Raw genomic sequence first — 18090 nt, forward strand, 5'->3', positions numbered from 1 at the left:
CTGTATATAATTGCAACTCATGCTATTTTTATTTAATTTGTATAAAAGTTTGTACATGTCTGTATGTACTTAAGCTTTTATCCCCGGACCTCCACTGAAAATGGGTTATTTGTGCACCTACAGAGATGGTAGCTGGAAAGGGTTTCTAAAGGTGAAACAGTCCAGAGTCATCCATAATTGCAAATGTCATTTTCAGGCCTTGAAATTGTTTTATGGAACAGAACATGGAATGACTGCACTTGTATTACCCATTGTTAGACCCTCATGTGTAATCTGGTATAAGACAATACAAAACAAGACCTAGTGATTTTAGACAAAACCGAGATGAAGATAATGCTGGAGACTGGGATCTTGGATACTGATGCATGAAGGATGATATCTTTTCCTGCAGGAGATGTACCTAGAAAAGAACTATGTCCAGTTGGCAGCCTATGTATGTCAGCACCTAAGTTGGTAATAGCCGAGATTTCACAATATTCACTTGCAAGAAAAGATACAATTCAGGCATATACTCCCTGAAATAATGGAGCAGGAAGAAGGAAGTAATTTCGTTGAAGTTCTTGACTCTTTGCAGTCTCTTTTAGGCTGTTAGTATGGGCATGTACTTGGGGAACTACTTGGGGCTGAAGTGAGACTGAACTGAAGTGCCCAGAACAAGTAATTACTGACTCCTACTCAACAGATTACGTACTTCCTAATCTCCTTAGTACCCATTATGCTTATGGAGGCATTATGGAGGTCTAAAGAGTGCACCCAGTCTCTTTATGATTAGCAGAGAAGGTGATGCTGCACAGTGACCATTGACTGCTAAAAATATTTGCTTATAGATGAAGGTTTGTACTATGATATAGAAATGTTGAGTTCTTTGTCTTGCTTTGTGCACCAAAAATAACCACAGTAGTATCCTAACTCTTTCTCATCTGGTAGAACCTACTGGAGACTAGAGGCCTATTTTCTTTCAGTATTGTTCCAGTGGAGTGGTACTTCAGACATGGGCAGTGATGGTTAAATGAGATTATAAAGGAAATTCTATACCATGTAAATACTACTGTCTTGTTTCATCTATCCTTGATAATGGAGGTCCAAGTTGTCTGATAGAGGGAAAGACAGACATCAACTTCTTCCAGAGTGAGAGAGTCAGGGAAGGCCTCAGGAATGCTTCTGTCCATGAATGAATGGATTATGGCTTCCTGTAGAAGCCCTGAGAACCTTGATTGCTAGGCTTCATTCCAGCTGATCTCTGCTGAGCCTTAGGCTGTGGGATGCACCAAAATCATATATAGTACTAGCTCTTCTATGTCCTGTAAAAAGCATGCAGCAGGCTGTGGAATTTAACACCAACAGCCATGAGGGTCTTATCCTTCTTTTTCTTGTTTTCCAGGTAATCATATACCTCTTTCCCAAATATATGTGTGAACTAGTAAAAAGGGGTCTCTAAAATGTTGCCTTAGCAGCTATAATGAAGTCCTTAGCATTAGCCACACATGTAAGCAAATGGTTATAGCAAACTCAGCACATCTAGCAGCTGCCTATGAAGAATCATAAAATATGTGCACCAGCAGGTTGCTCACGTTTGTGGCAGTTGAAGCTTTGGGTCAGAAGTTTATCTTCCAATAACCAATCCAACAACCCCTCAATTATATGGTGCATTTTGTTCTGCAAGATCCCTCTTGAAATATACCATACATGTTGTATTGTTTAGAGCTGAAAAGGATAAGTGTTGGGGGCAGAAACCTGCTTGCTGAATCTATCTGTCACTTGCAAATCTTTGGACAGCTGTACTATGAAGGAGGAGGTTTTTATTGCCACTGTCAAGATCATAGTAACACGATTTGGAGTTTCTATTCAAACAGTCCATCCTCTGAGAAGCCAGAATATATGGTCAGCCTGTTTTGGGGCTGGGGCTACTGCAGCAATGTTTTTTCAGGCAATTTTGGTTGCGTCCTTCAAGTCACCCACCATGAGAGGAACTAGAATAGCTGAGTAAACCTGCAAGCCTTTTGAGCCCTCCACTGTGGGGAGGGAATAATGTCAGTTGTTCAACCCCAAAAGCATATTAGCTTGAAATATTCCAAAAATGTGGGATCTTATGAATAGAGGCTGTTAAATAGACACCTTCTTCATCATCCAAGTCCTCTATAGGTGACTCAGGGGAAGCATCTGTCATCACATGACATCATCATTAACTCCTTCTCTCTTATTTTCTACTAGGGGTTATGGAGTTGTGTGAACTGATGCCACCTCTATCTTGATGCAGTGTCAGTCTCCTACCTTCTTCAACAGTTATACCAACTGATTGCTGCATGCCCTCATTTCCACCAAATCTTCTTCACTAGATTGTCTTCTCCTTTTCTGCACATGTGACCAAACCACCTTTATCCATTCTCACTGACCTTCTCTGCCACTAGAGCTACTTTGATTTCTGCTCTGATGTCCTTGTTTCTTCATCTGCCCACAATGTGCATCCTAAAACCTGTCTCAGGCACTTCATCACTACTGCCTTAGCTTCCTCAACTGTTCTGCCTTCCCTGCCCAGTTTCCTGTGCCATACAGTAATACTGATCACATCACAGTTTTGTACACCTTACTTGTCAGCTTCTTTGGCATTCTTCTGCCACACACTATCAAGACATTTGATGCCAGTTGGCTGTAGGCCCTCTGATTCTAGCTTTGACCTCCTCATTCAAACTTTCATGCTCCCCTACCACCCCTCCCATATACTTGAAGCCATTAACCCATTCCTCTATTTTCCCTTCTATCTCAATTTTCAACTTCTTCTAATTTCCCCCATTTTCTGCCATGACAAGTGTCTCATCTGTACTTATTTTCATCCCATGTGCTTTCAGTTTTGGATTCCATTTATCAGCAGCAGCAGCAGCAGCATCAGCCCCCCTTTTCCCATTTTCTACATGGGGCGAGGTGTCGTGTCAACTGTAGTCATCTCTCTCTTTTCAATGCCACTCTTCACCACTCATGCCTGACTTTCATAGGTCTTCTCTCACCCAATCCATCCATCTCTTTGCTGGATCCCCTTGTTTCCTCTTGTCTTCTTCCTGTCTGCCCCAAATCCTCTTCTTCAGATTGTCTTCTGCTTTTCTGCACATGTGCCTGAACCACCATAATCTGTTCTCTTTTACCTTTTCTGCCATTGGAGCTGCCATGGCTTCTGCTCTGATGTCCTCATTTCTTCATCTTTCCCACAGTGTGCATCCTACCACCATTCTCAGGCACTTCATCTCCCATCATCTCCAGTTCCTCAACTACTCTGACTTTACTGCCCAGGTTTTTGTACCATACAGTAGTATGGGTCACACCACTGTTTTATGCACTTTACTTTTCAGCATCTTCGGCATTCTTCTGCCATATACTACCCCTGACACTCTATGCCAGTTGGCTGCACCCCTCTAATTCTAGATTTGACCTCCTCTTTCAGACTTCCTTTCTCCTCCACCACCCCTCCCAGATACATGAAGCTGTTAACCTGCTCCACTATTTTCCCTTCTACCTCAATTCACTGCTTCTTCTGAACACCACTATTTGCTGCCATTACAGCTGTCTTATCTGTACTCAGTTTCATCCCATCTGCCTTCAGTTTTGAATTCTATTCCACTATCCTTTGCTTAGGTTCATAGGTTCATAGGTTCATACTAGGCTGAGGTGCTCTGCCTCACATGAACTGGAATTCTATTCCAGAATGAAGGGAGCCTCTGGGTTATGAACCTGTCCCTCCAGCAAGTTCTATTTATTTCTGTGCTGAGGTTCAAGTCCCTCGAGCATGTGGCTCTAAGGGATTTAGATTTACTGAGGTGGAGCATGTCCATTAATTCTGGATTTGACATAGCTTTGTATGTCAGGCATAGATCGCCTCGAAGTAGGCGGTATGCAACTGAGTAGAGCTGGAGTTTTTTTAACCGAGCAGCATATGGCATCTGTTTGAGACCCTTGATCCTCTTGGTGAGATACTTTTGGGGTCTTTCTAATTGCTGCAGGTGTCGGGTAAGGTACATCCCAAAAGGGGCATTGTATTCTATGATGGGCCTGATGAGGGATGAATAAAGGGGCACGATCACCTCACTTGATCTAGATGTGAAACCCTTCGTGATGAGGTGGGCTATGTAGAAGGTCTTTCTAACCACTTTGGCAATGTGGTTTTCAAAGGAGAGATTGCTATCAACTTGGGTCCCCAGGTCCCTAATAACTTTCTCTGTACTTAATGGGTTTCCGCCTATGTGGTAATTTGTGGGCACATTGTTTCTGCCAAAGGGTATGACTATACATTTTTTAGCATTTAGCTTTAAACCATGGCGCTGGCACCAGTTATCTGTCTCTGTGAGACCTTTTTGAAGGATGTTTGTGTCAGCTGGAGAGTCGATTATGGCGCCCAGTTTGCAGTCGTCTGCGAACTTGGTGAGCCATAGTCCTCCCACGTTTGCCTGTACCTCGGAAAAGTATATACCGAACAAGAGTGGTCCCAGGACAGAACCCTGTGGGACGCCACTTGTGACCGGTTTCGAGTCTGACATGGCTCCATCAACTCTCACTCTGTGGGTTCTGTCTTTGAGCCAGTTTACGACCCATCTTGTGACATAGGGGTTTATATTTAAGCTGGATAGCTTATCTATGATGCCCGAGTGGGGTATTGTGTCAAATGCCTTTGCAAGGACCAGATAGGCTGTGTGGACTACCTTCCCTTCATCTATGGCTTTGGTGACTGTTTCGAAGAAGTCAACCAGGTTCAAAAGGCAGGATCTGCCCTTGACAAAGCCGAACTGGGTAGGATCTAGTGTCTGTAGGTCCCCAATGTCTTTGTTTATGAGCTCCATGATGATCCTCTCCATAGCCTTGCAGACTAAGCTAGTCAGGCTTATGGAGCAATAGTTTCCAGGGTCCGTAGAGGCTCCACCTTTGTGGAGTGGGACCACTGTTGCTGTACGCCATTCTGTGGGCACATATCCTGTAGTGAGGCTGAGATTGTATAGCTGTTTTATTTGAGGGATTAGTTCCTCTTGGAGTTCCTGTAGGACACAACCTGGGACGCCATCTGGTCCCATGGAAGCAGTGTTTTTTGCTTTGGAGAGGGCAACCTTCACCTGAGCATCAGAGATGTTTGGGAGGCAGCCCTCTGCCAGGATAGATACTTGCTCTTTTGGGGGGGGGGTGGAGAAGTTTGCACTGAACCTGTCTGCCAGGATATTGGTGATGTCTGTGGGTTCAGTGTATTTTTTGTCACTTAGAATCAACTCAGAACAAGTCTGGAAGTTGCATCCCAGGTTCCTAACATAACTGAAAAAAGCCTTATGATTGTCTTTGGTGTCCTGTGCAATTTTTCTCTCGAAGCTGGCCTTGGAGGATTTTATGAGGGATCGTAATTTTTTGCTAGTACTGATCAGAGATGCCTTCCCTATTAGGGATTTTGCTCTATCATGCAGTAGCTTCCTCCTTCTGTTGTACAGTTTATTTATGGCAGGGGTCCACCAGACTGGACGCCTGCCTTTGGATGATTGGGTCTTGGTTTTGTTTGGGATAGCATGATCCATGCATTCCTGGAGATGTCCGTAGAATGCATTTATATAGGATTCTGCAGTTTGGGCCATAGTTTCCACTGGCCCTGGGGCCTTGAAGGATTCCACTTCAGTTTTGAGAAGTGAGAAGTTCACTTTTGAGAAGTTTTTCACTGTGGTTTTCTGGGCTGGGGTGGGGTCGGGATGTGGACATCCAGTGAAATTAATTTATGGTCTGATCTTACCAATGAGGGATATACTTCTGGTGTGGAGCATAGAGTCCCCATGTTGGTAATGATCAGGTCTAGTATGTTGTCCCCTCTTGTGGGAGTGGTGACTAGTTGTTCCATAGCATTTGAGTTTATAATTTCCAGGAACCTTTGGGCTAAGGTGCTGGGGCTTGAGTAGTGCTCCCAGTCAATGTTTGGGTAGTTGAAGTCGCCCAATATAATGGTGTTCGGAGAGATCTTCATGTTCTCCAATGTTTTCAGAAAAGCTGAGCGGGATTCCTGACTTTGAGAGGGTGGTCTGTAGGATGCTATAAACTGAAAAGCAGTCTTGCCCACTGTTAGTTGCACATGGATGGTCTCCGATACTTCGTGCAATGCCACTAACCTGGAGGTGTGAATATCCTTGATAAATATGGAAACTCCCCCTCCTTTTGTGGTTCGGTCCGGGTTTTGGGGCTGAAAAGCATGATATGAGGTATAGCCTGGTAGTGCTGGGGTGCTCTCTGGAGCCTTGAACCAGGTTTCTGTCACTGCACAGATATCGATGTTCTCCATACTGAGGAGAGCTTCGAGTGCGTGCATCTTGAGGTTAAGACTTTTGGCGTTAAGCAGCATTACCCTTAGTTTCTTGTTCCTTGTGCTGTCTATGGGGGTGGGTTTGACTTTTGAGCCTTGCCTAAAAACAGTACTATGGGAGTGGCAAGAGCCTTTGTCAATATCCGAAAGCCCAGTGGTGACAGGTGCAAGCTGTCTCTAGCGAAGCAACGTGGCTTGTCGAGCATGTCATCCCAGGCTGACAGACACTGGATCCCCTTTGAATGACACCAAAATTTTAGCCAATTGTTAAAATCAATCATTTTGTCTTTGTACTGTGGCATCATTCTAGGTGAGGGTAAGATGCTGCTCAAGGTCAGGGTCATACCAGCCTGGGCTACATGATCAGAGAGCTCCTCTATATCTCTTTTTATGTAGTCCAGGGAGGTACGTCTCAGGTCATTCACACCAGCATGTACAATGACTGAGTCATATTTGTATTTGCTTTGGAGTGACCTGAGTGCTTGCGTTATGTGGCAGATCCTAGCACCCATCAGGCAGCTCACCGTGACCTTCTCTTTATTCAGCCTGGTGAGCGGGACGTCAGTGTGTCTGACAATAGAGTCACCTATTACAAGAGTATCAGGTGTGTTATTCAGCCTTAAGGGCTGTGGCTGCTTGGCACACTGACTTTGTGGGCTATGTGTTGTGCGTGTTTTGTTTTGAGGTAGTGTTTGCTTGGATGTCTGCTTTGGAGGTCTCTTTGCTTAGGTAGATTTTTATTTAGAGCCTCCGAGTATGTTTTTGTGTATTTATGTGTTTGGTTTGCTGATGTGGTGGGACTATGTGATACTGGAATTGTGTTGTGTGAGGTTACCTTCTCCTCCTGACTGGTTACACCAGTTTTGAGATGAGAGAGCTCAGCCTCCAGTTTGGCTAAATAGTTGCATCTCTCACATATATTTGAACCTGTTTGGAGGAGGAGAGGGTTGTCCGTGTACATGAGACAGTTGTAACATTGCCTCAAAATTCCCAGATTCACCAGCTGGACTGGAGAGGAAACCATTGACTGACCTTTGGACATGCTAGAGTAATATAGGGAAACTGAATTTAAGACAGACCAATAGAGGACAGGGTAATCGTAGAGAGTATAAGAGTAAGTAGTGCTTATGGTTTAATAGTGCTAACTTGTAGGATTACTTAATTGGACCAGTGAAGGGTCTTAGAATGAGAATATGGTGTTTAAATTGAGAGATAGAGCAGTTCTAAGGGAAAAAGTAAAGAGCAGACTTTGTGGAGCCAGGAATAATTTAAACCCAATTAGGCGGCGCTGCCCGCTGTTGCGCTATGCACAAAAACGCGCAAAACCGCGCAAGAGAGGGTTTTAAGAGAGGAAGATGAAGGAGTTTGGAATTGACCCAAAATGGCCAATAAAACTACAGTTTCAAGTCAGTAACCACTCCCACAGGGGCAGGCAGGCTGCTCAATGTTTTTCACTGCCGCTGATCAACAGAGAGACTTCCCTTTAGCCCAAGCAAAAAATGGCCTCCAAGAAACTTACAGACTGTTTAAGAACAGCAAGCCTGTAACTGAACTTTTTTAAATCTCAGAAAAGTGGGAAGTTCTTGCTCAGAGTCTACCTGTAATGCCACATCATCTTGATCTCTACTCTCTCTAACCTGTTTGCTAATGTAGTCCATCAAAATTACGAATGGCAGTGGGCTCAGAACTAAACCCTGGTGCACACCTACTCCCACTGGGAACCGCTCTGTGAGACCAAACACTGCTCATACATGAGCCATTGGATTCTTGCACACAGCCTGCACTAATTCTACCAATGTTTCTGGAACTTCATACCATCACAGGACTGCCCAGATCAGCTTTCTTGGGACCTTGTCGTATGCTTTCTCCAAGTCTAGGAATGCCCAGTTGGACACTTTCTTCACCTCTAGTGTCTTGTCTACTATTTCTCTGACTACAAACAGGCCATTTATGCTGCATCCTGATCTGAATTTGAACTGCTCATGTCCCATGTTTTATTTTATTTATTTTACATTTGGTTATCAGGAAGGTCCGACTGGACATGCATCCTTTTTCAGCGGAGGCCCAGGGAGAAAAGCTCCACAAATAACACAAATTAATAAAGTACATTTTACAGGTACAGAAGTTTGACACTACATTTTGCATGTAATAAAACTTGGACAATAAAATTTCAAACTGTATATCAACAAAGGTAAAAGCAAACATAGTACGCAACACAGGTATAAAGGTAAACTCATTGAACTGTAAAATAAAAGAAACATTCAGTATGATGCAGTATTGTAAAAACTACAAAGTGTACATCAGATGTCCATTCTTAGTAGATAGAGTGACAGTTGAGCAGAAGAGAGAGAAATAAGGAATGGGACTTAGTGGAAGGAGTGACAGTTGAGAGGAATGAGGGATGAGGCTTGCTAGATACAGAGAGGTAAACTGCCTAAAAGTGTAGGAAGGATGTTTAACATGGATGCGGAGGATGGAGGATGAAGCTATTCTAGCCTGGGGAGTCACAGTTACAAATCCAATTGGCTTGTAGGCACATTTTTAGAGATTTCTTAAACAGAGTTAAGGTCTTAGTGGCTGATATGTTAATGGGCAAGGAGTTCCATATTTTGGCAATGAAATTACAATAGAAGGAATTTCCTGCAGAATTGTTGGCCTTAGTGACTTACAGGAGAGGTTTTTTGTTGGAGCATAGGACCCTACTACTGAAGTAAGAATGTATAATGTTTTGTAATGCAGGGGCTTCTTGGGGTAGTAAAGTCTCTTATGGGTTAGTATAAGCTGGTTATAAAGAAGAAGTTGGGGAAGTTCAAGCCATTTGAGTTGTTTAAGGACTGAGCAGTGGTGTGTTTTATATGGGCTATTGGCGAATTTTGCCATTTTGTTGTAGCAGGCAGCAAGTTTGGCTATATTCTATTTTATTAGATTGGTGAGGATAGGGGAGGCATATAGCAGTGATGAGATGTGTTTGTGCAAGTTTAGCCTTGGTGCTGTTTGGGAGGAATTGTTTATTTCTATATAGTCCTCCTAATTTTTTATGTACTTTCTTTATCGTGAGTGAGGTCTGAGTGTCAAATTTCATGTTGCAATCTATTTCAGCTCCTAGAAGTTTAGGGTGAGTGACAGGAGAGATGATTGTTTTATTGTTAGAAACAATAGTGAATGTGGGTATGGAGGTGGAGTGATTAGTAGGCTGGAATATGAGAAGTTTGGTTTTATTGGGGTTAAGTATTAGTTGAGAGTTGGTAAGCCATTCTTCCACAGAAAGGAAAGAGGCCTGTGTTTGTAACTGAGGTTCCTGGGGGAAGGGGAAGAACAGATTGGCAGAGAGTCATCAGTGTATTGGATGACTGAGGCATGAAGAGAAGATGTATGGAGCTTGTTGGTGAAGATTCGAAACAATGAGTACCAAGGTCACACAGAACAACTAGTCAGTAAAAAAACAAAAGAAAAATCTAGCCAAGCTAGACCTTTCACTGTGTAATACCTTGAAACCTCTTGCATTACAGAAAACATGGGGTATATGCAAATGACCCCATAATGACACCAGGTGTTTCAGCTATATGGCAATTCTGAATGCCCATTACTTTTTCTCTTTATGTCTGTTATGGACAAATTCAAGTTAACAAAGCCAAACTACACTAGCTGTGGACATGCATGTTTTGGCCTTCTTATTATGTTATCAGCACAGCATAAGTGGAATTGTTGGAAAATATTTGGAAACACAGGGTTGTTGTACCCAACTGATGTGCATTATCATTAGAGTGACTGCAAAATATCCCAGCTAAAAATCCAAAACAATGAGTATCAAGGTCACCTAGAACAACTAATCAGTAAAAAAAAAAAGAAAAATCTAGCCAAGCTGGACTTTCACTGTTTAATACCTTAAAATCTCTTGCATTAGAGGAGATATGGGATATATGCAAATGACCATCATTGGTGTTATGTAGTGGGTGAGAGGTGTTGCTACTGTAATGTAACTGGTAGAAGTGGCATGATGGGATACTATGTTGGGTGGATAGTTATGGAGTGAAGTAATGTATGCAAGTAGTATGAGGATTGTCAGAAGTATTGATTGCATATAGATATTTAGGTGGAGCATGTTAGTAATGAAGTAAATGTAGTTGTTATTTGAGCTATGTGTGTGTTGGCATGTGGGCTTTGGTATGGAATAGTGTTAGTTAATAGTGGTTGTAAAGGCAGAAGCTGATGTGGCTATTGGTCTTGTTAGTGTTATGTATTTTTTGAAGGAAGAGGAGTAAGAGTGAGAGTAAGAAGGGCTAGTATGGGAGTGGTATAGTGAATTGGAGATACTGGTGTACTATGGTTGGTTGAAAGGTAGTGTAGGAGTTGTGTAGTTAGTGAGGTGTCAATGGTGGAAGTGTTGTTAGGGGATTGGCTTACTGACTATAAATTTGAGGAATGTGGGGGGTGGGAATCGGGGTAGGGGGGCAGAGTAAGTCCAAGAGCACCAAGGATGAAGGGAGCGGGACGAGCCAGTAACAGATGTTGAATGAAAGTACAAGGAAAACAATCAGTACAAGTAGCACTGGTGCTTAGGAAAGTCGGGAGAAGAAAAGGTAACAAATATCAAATATGCTGCTTATAATGAAGACTTATGAGTGGGCGGCCACGGTGGTGCAGTGGTTAGCATTGCCGCCTCACAGCAAGAGGTTCTCCGGTTCGATCCTCGGCTCGGATGCCTTCTGTGCGGAGTCTGCATGTCCTCCCTGTGGTCACGTGGGTTTCCTCCGGGTGCTCCGGTTTCCTCCCACATCCCAAAGACATGCTGCAGGTGGATTGGACACTCTAAATTGGCCCTAGGTGTGCATGTGAGTGTGCCTTCTGTGGAATGTTGGGTGCCGGGCTGGCAACTCGACACCGTAAAACTCCACTGCCATTCAATGTGCGGACAAGGTGATCCGCTGTGGTGACCCCTAACCGGGAAAAAGCCGAAAGAAGAAGAAGAAGAATGAAGACTTATGAGTACAGAATCTTATATTCAAATACTGGAAGGTGGAGAAAAACAGATAACACAAATGTATGAATGTACTAAGGTAAGGAAGAAAGCCAAAGCCAAATGATGAAAGGGACTGGTTCTGATTTCACAGATGTGCAAGTCTACAGAAACAATCAGGAAAGGCAGTAGGTACTCCGTACTTGCTCATTTAAATACCTTTCTTATTGAAATAAAATAAAACACTTTCACCAAGGAGTATGTGGGATATAGGAAGCCCAGAATTTATAAGAGGAAGGGTTTAGTAGTAGTAGAAAAATAGCAGGACTTTCAAATAGTTAAACAGCATATTAAGGGAGACTGCAGAATGGGGGGGGGGAAGCTAAAGTCTATGAAACAATCAGGAAAAGCAGTAGGTACTTTGGACTTACTTGATTTGCATACCTTTCTTAAGCAATAAAATAAAATAAATCACTTTTACCAGGAGAATGTGGGATTTAGAAAGACATGAATTTATAGGAGAAAGGGTTTAGTAATAGTAGAATAACAGCAGAGTTTTCAAATAGTTAAACAGCATGCAAAGGGAGACTGCTATTAGGAAGTACAGGATAGGGGGCAGCTAACATCTGTGGCAGAGTGTTTTATTAAAAAAAAAATAGAAATTAAACAAGGGCTAGCAGTTAACAATTATGTTCAGAGGATAAAACATACTTCCTGTATATTTTCAAAATAACACTGATCCTGTGGTTGCCCAGTTCTCTTAAAGAGCACCGCAGGCCAGTAGTTTGAGCTTGGCTTGAGGTGGATCCAGGGAAAAGTAGATTAAAAGAAGGAGTTTTTGTATATTTTCAAACTAACACTGATCCCAAGGTTGCCCGTCTCTGTTAAGGAGGGCCGCAGGCCATTAGTTTGAACTTGGTTTGGGGGATCCAGGGAAAAGTAGATTAAAAGAAGGAGCTTAGGTATGGGCACTCCACCCGACGAGACAAGCAGCTACACCAAGGGGGTGTTACTTTCAACTACTCTGCATATTAATTTATTAATCACCTTCTGTAGATCTTTTACGCAATGTGATAAGAGTTTGATGCCCCTGTACTGCCCACACTTGTGGATGTCTCCTATGTTCTTGAACACTGGCACAAGTATGCTTATTCTCCATTTATCCGGGACACCACTTTCTCTCCACACTGCTATGAGTACCCTCAGGAGCCATTTCTCCCCTGTCTCACCCAGCATCTTTATCATATCTGTTGTGACTTCATATCAGCCTGCTGCCTTCCCAGTCTTCATTTTCTTTAGTGCTTTTCTTACTTCTTCTATGGTGGGCTCCTCCTCTTCTCTCATCCTTGGCTGTGTCTGGGGCAAGGCATCTGTGGGATTTTCTTCATTCAGAAGCTGCTGGAAGTACTCTTTCCATCTGCTTTTATGTCTTCTGGACTGGTGAGCAGGCTGTTGCTTTTATACATTATGGAAGGTGCCTGATTATTATCTTCTTTATCGTTCAGTCTTTGACTTGCAATATGATGCAATTTCTTTGTGCCATCTGCGCTGTCACTTTCCAGAAGCTGGTACAGTGCCTCTGATGTCTTGTTCTTTACAATTGTGACTGGTCTCTTAGCCTCTTTGTTGGCCAGTCAGCATTTCTTCTTTGTCTGGTTCATCTTTTCTATCTCCTACTTTTTCCTGTACTCCTTTTTTGATAACTTTGTGGACTTCTGCATTCCACCACTAGTCCTCCTTATACACCTGGTTCCAGTTTCCTGGTCAGCTTTCCATATCTTCTTCAGCCACATATCTTTTCTATAGTCTTCCATGTATACCGTTTTGTGACATTGTCATTCTTCTACAACTCTACCTTCTTCATCTTCTTTCTGAGATGCTAGAGCCCTGAGTAATTCCTTGAACTCCTGCACTTTCACTCTAGTTAAGTTCCAGGTCTTCATCCTAGTCTGTGTTAACCCAAGATCCTTCTCTGACCACTTCTTGCAGCTGATTGTGGCCACCAGTGGATTATGCTGTGGATTATCTGTTTCTCTAGGAATGATATTACAATCACTGATTCTACCCCAATACCCTTTCATTACTAGGATAAGGTATTCTTAAAGTCTACCTGAGTTATGTGTTGGCCATACTTTTATGTGATCTTGTGACTGTCTGTCTTGCTGAATCATGTGTTGGCCACCATCAAGCCACTTACCAGACAGAAGTCTAGAATGGCCTCTCCTTCTACTGTTGCCCTACACATGTAGACTCAAGATAGTCCTCATATCCTGTTCTGTCTGTTCAGATATGAGCATGCAGGTCCCCCAGTATCAACACTAGCTTATGTTGCACTGTTTTAGCTAGTATGTCCTGCTGCTGCTGTTTGAATGTACTCTTCCTTGCTACAGCAATCCTGCTGTGAGGCATAAGTTGAGATTATGAATACTGCCACATTCTTACAATGGAGTCTGATTGCCATGATTTCATCAGTAACCACTAAGTCTGATGGCATCCCTCATGGTCTTCTGAAGATTTTCTCCTCACCACAATTCTCACAACATTTCTACTCTGTATTCCCACTTGAGTTATAAAATCTAGATCCCAAGCGAAGTAGCTTTTCTGCACTGCTCTTCCAACTTATCTCCTGGACACACAAGAAGTCAAGCCTTCTCCTTACTATCATGTAATCAACATCCAAGCTGCATCACGTCAGTGTGGCAATCATTGCTTCATGTTTGGTGGGTTGATTGCCAACTTTCAGTAAACATATTTATCTCAGGTAACCCTAGCTGGGGAGCAAATGACACTGGCCAGCCAGTAGCTTACTGATCAAGGCTGCTGGTCTTTATGGTGTGCACACAGACCCCTCCCACCATTAACATGGTTCCCTGACATAGGCTGGAGTAGGTTGGGTCTTCAATCCCCTGGCAAATACCCATGCTCATTGCATGGCAATAGTAATCAATGTGACCAAATCACCCAATTTGATCAGGAAGACCATCAATATGTTTTCCTTTTGTATGAGATACATTTCCTCTTTGGAGGAGGGAATCAGATAATGACAAGGCCCTTTGGAGAAAAAACTTGTGTTGGCCAGGCTCCTAAAGACCTGCAGTCCTTCTGTCGTGCTGAGGAATGACAGATTGGAAGGGATAGATTTATCTGATGGAGGTATTACTGTCAGTATTTGGGGTACAGCATACAGCAGTGAATACCATAACTTTTAGTTATGTACTTACCATAACTTTAGATGTTTGGGATCCATCTCGCCTACATTCTGTACTGATGGGTTCGGAGCCGATCCTCGGCTCCGACTCGGCACGCTATACTATAGAGAGAAGTCTCTAATTGGCTGAGCTATTCTACATCCCAGGATGCACCACTACTGCTTCCCCAGATCTTGTTTGTCCGCACACATGCACACACACATAGACTGTTGGTATAACATTGCCAGGTGTTTCAAGATGAAACGGCTAAACTGAACCGTCCGGTCTCTTCTGATCTCCAAGGCAGGAGGAAGGAGGGTGGGTTATTAGGAATGTAGGCAAGATGGATCCCAAACATCTAAAGTTATGGTAAGTACATAACTAAAAGATGTTATGTGATCCTATCTCACCTACATTCTGTACTGATGGGACAGCCCCTAGCACCGATTCCTGGGTGGCTCACTGGAAAACACTCCTGAGAACTGTGGAACCAAGGAAGCTCGCCCCCGAGATGCCACGTCCAATTTGTAATGAGAAATGAAGGTGTGAGGAGAAGACCAGGTAGCCGCAGCACAAATGTCACTAATGGCAAGCTTGGAATGAAAGGCTGTCGAAGTAGCCATAGCCCTTGTAGAATGAGCTTTCACAGTGGTTGTAAGCTCTTTATTAGAAAGAAAGTAAGTATGACTGATACAGTCTCTGATCCACTTGGCAATAGTGACCTTCATGACGGCTTTGCCCAATTTATTGTCCAAAAAGGACACAAACAACTGATCTGTTTTCCGTGTTTGGTGCATCCTATCTAAATAGAAACGCAACTGCCTGTGAACATCCAATGAGTGGAAGATGTATTCCGCTCTGTCTGAGTAGTTTGGGAAGAAAACTGGAAGCTCCAATGACTGTTGAAGACAAAAACTAGAACAAACTTTGGGAACAAAGGATGGATTAGGCCTGAGGGATACTCTATCCTTGTGAAAAACCAGGTACGGTGGTTTGACACATAGGGCTTGAAGTTCCGAAACTCTTCTGGCTGATGTAATTGCTACCAAAAAAGCAGTCTTCCAAGAAAGAAATTTCAAGTCACAAGTTGCTGCTGGTTCGAAGGGGGAAGAGGTCAAAGCACCTAATATGAAATTAAGATCCCACGGTGGAGCGGGATGAGAAATCGGAGGTCGTAGCAGCCCAGCACCTTTCATGAAGGCTTTACACAACTTATTGCTCATCAAAGGTGGGTCTGTACTTTCATGAAAATTAGAAATAGCTGCCAATTGAACCTTGATGGTAGAGACTGAAGAACCTTGATTGAATAAAGAAGCTAAAAACTTCTGACACCGGGGCAGTAATGGGATCTAATCCCCGGAGTTGGGCCCAAATAGCGAATCTCTTCCATTTGCTGTTATACATTTTTTTAGTCGAAGTCTTATGGGCCGAGGACAAGATATGTATGACTTCTGAATCCAAAACATGGTTCCTGACTATGGTCGGAAGTGGAGGAGCCAATCTGTTAACCTTCACGAGTGAAGGGACTGGTGAAGCTGTCCCAACTGGTGGATCAAGAGGTCTGGAATCTGGTCCAGGAACCATGGACCGTCCAGTGCATATTTCCGAAGAAAGGGCAGCCAGACTTGATGAGGCCAGTATGGGGCAACTAAAATCATCTTGCTCTGCAAGAGAATTGTCTTCTGGATCACCCTGGGAAGAAGGGGAACTGGTGGAAAGGCGTACAGAAGGCCGGTGGGCCAAGCTTGTACTAGGGCGTCCTTGGGAAATTCCCCCGGAAATGGGGTGAGAGAGAAGAACTGTTGACATTTCGTGTTGAGAGGAGTTGCAAAGAGGTCGCAACAAGGATTTCCCCATCTTCTGAAAATCTGAGTTGCCACTCTGTCGTTCAGAGACCACTCGTGCGGGGAGAGAATAGTTCTGCTCAGTCTGTCGGCTATCACATTGGATCTCCCCGGAATGTGTGTTGCTACCAAGAAACGGTTGGTTGCAATCACCCAATCCCATACTTTCATGGCCTCTCTGCAAAGGGGGTAGGACCTGGTCCCTCCCTGCTTGTTCAGGTACCAGACTACTGACATGTTGTCGGACTGAATGGCAATCATGCCCTGGGGGAGGGTAACTGTGTAGTGCTTGTAGCGATAGAAGCACCGCCCTCATTTCCAGTATGTTGATAAGGAGGGAACTCTCATCAGAGTGCCACTTGCCTTGGACTGACCTGCCCAGGTAATGTCCCCCCCCACCCTGTCTGGGAGGCGTCCGTAGTCAAAGTGGCCACTGGAGGTGGGGGAACGAAGGGTCGCCCCAGATCCAGGTTGGAGGAAAGAAGCCACCAATGGAGGTCCTGTTTGCACGTCTCAGTGATCAGAATGAGGTGACTGAGAGGGAGATCCTGATAAGACCACTGGACTGACAGGAGCCACTGGAGAATCCTCATATGCAATCTTGCTAAGGGAACTAGGAGAACGGTAGCCGACATGGAACCCAACAGTTGTAGGACCATCCTGGCTGGGGCTCGGCATTTGAGGAGCAATGCTCGGACTTGAGACTGTAATATTTCTATCCTCTCTGAAGGAAGATAGACCCGCATTTGCTTTGAGTCTATCTCTACTCCGATAAACCATATGCGCTGAGATGGCAGCAACACAGACTTTTCCCAATTGAAGGTGATTCCTAGGGAGTTGCCTAGAGATATAGTGGCTGCTAGGTTTTGTAAGAGTAGATGCCTGGAGGTGGCAGTTAGGAGCCAGTCGTCTAGGTATGGAAACACCTGGAATCCTAGACTTCTCAGGTGAGCAGTCACCACCACCAAACATTTGGTGAACACCCTGGGGGCTGTGGTGAGACCAAAGGGCAGTGCACGGAACTGGAAATGACTGTCTCCCAGGCTGAAGCGCAAGTGTCTCCTGGACGCCTGATCTATCAGGATATGATAATAGGCGTCCTTGAAATCTATGGAGCACATCCAAACACCTTCCTCCAGCAGCGGGAGAATGGATTGTAAGGTGACCATCCGGAACTTGGACATCTTGACAGAACGGTTGAGTTTGCTGAGATCCAAGATGGGCCTCATGTCCCCGGTCTTTTTTGGCACCAAAAAGAATCTTGAGTAAGTCCCTAATCCGGTCTGGTCTTCGGGGACCGGTTGGATGACTCCTTTTTGAAGCAGCTTTGAAATTTCAATGGCTGCGAGATCCCATTGACTGGGTGGTGGGTCCGGGATTTTCTGGGATGGTGGGGGGGCTGAGCAAAAGGGATGTTGTAACCTCCGGCAATGATACGGAGCACCCATCGGTCCTGAGTGATATTCACCCAGGCCTTTAGGTGCCTTGAAAAACGACCCCCGACTGGCTCCGGAGCGGCGCAGTCGGGCAATCCTTCAGGGATGCTGGAAGGTTGAAGAGCCACAGAAGGACTCGCGGTCTCCAGTGTTGCGGGGGCCTCTGCCGCCTCTGGGATGGCGTCTTCCTGAAAAATTTCCTCCTCCTCTGCCTCTAGAAGGGGGATCATCCTGCTGTGAGGGGTAAGTTTTCTGAGATTTGCGGAACCACATTTTCCCCCTTCTTCTAGCCTTGGGATAAGGCTGGAAGGGAGTGGAAAACTGTGCCCCTACGGCAGTCAAAGTCTTACCCTCTTGT

The 18090-nt window shown here is 44.2% G+C and overlaps 1 protein-coding gene across 1 annotated transcript in view; it reads left to right on the plus strand.

The window, feature by feature from the left end:
• Positions 1 to 18090, plus strand: part of BFSP2 (beaded filament structural protein 2) — a 234103-nt gene that overhangs the window by 161516 nt on the left and 54497 nt on the right. The window lies entirely within an intron of this gene.

This window comes from Protopterus annectens, chromosome 3.part0 (assembly GCF_019279795.1).
Source record: "Protopterus annectens isolate FY-2018-M chromosome 3.part0, PAN1.0, whole genome shotgun sequence".
NCBI lineage: Eukaryota > Metazoa > Chordata > Ceratodontiformes > Protopteridae > Protopterus > Protopterus annectens.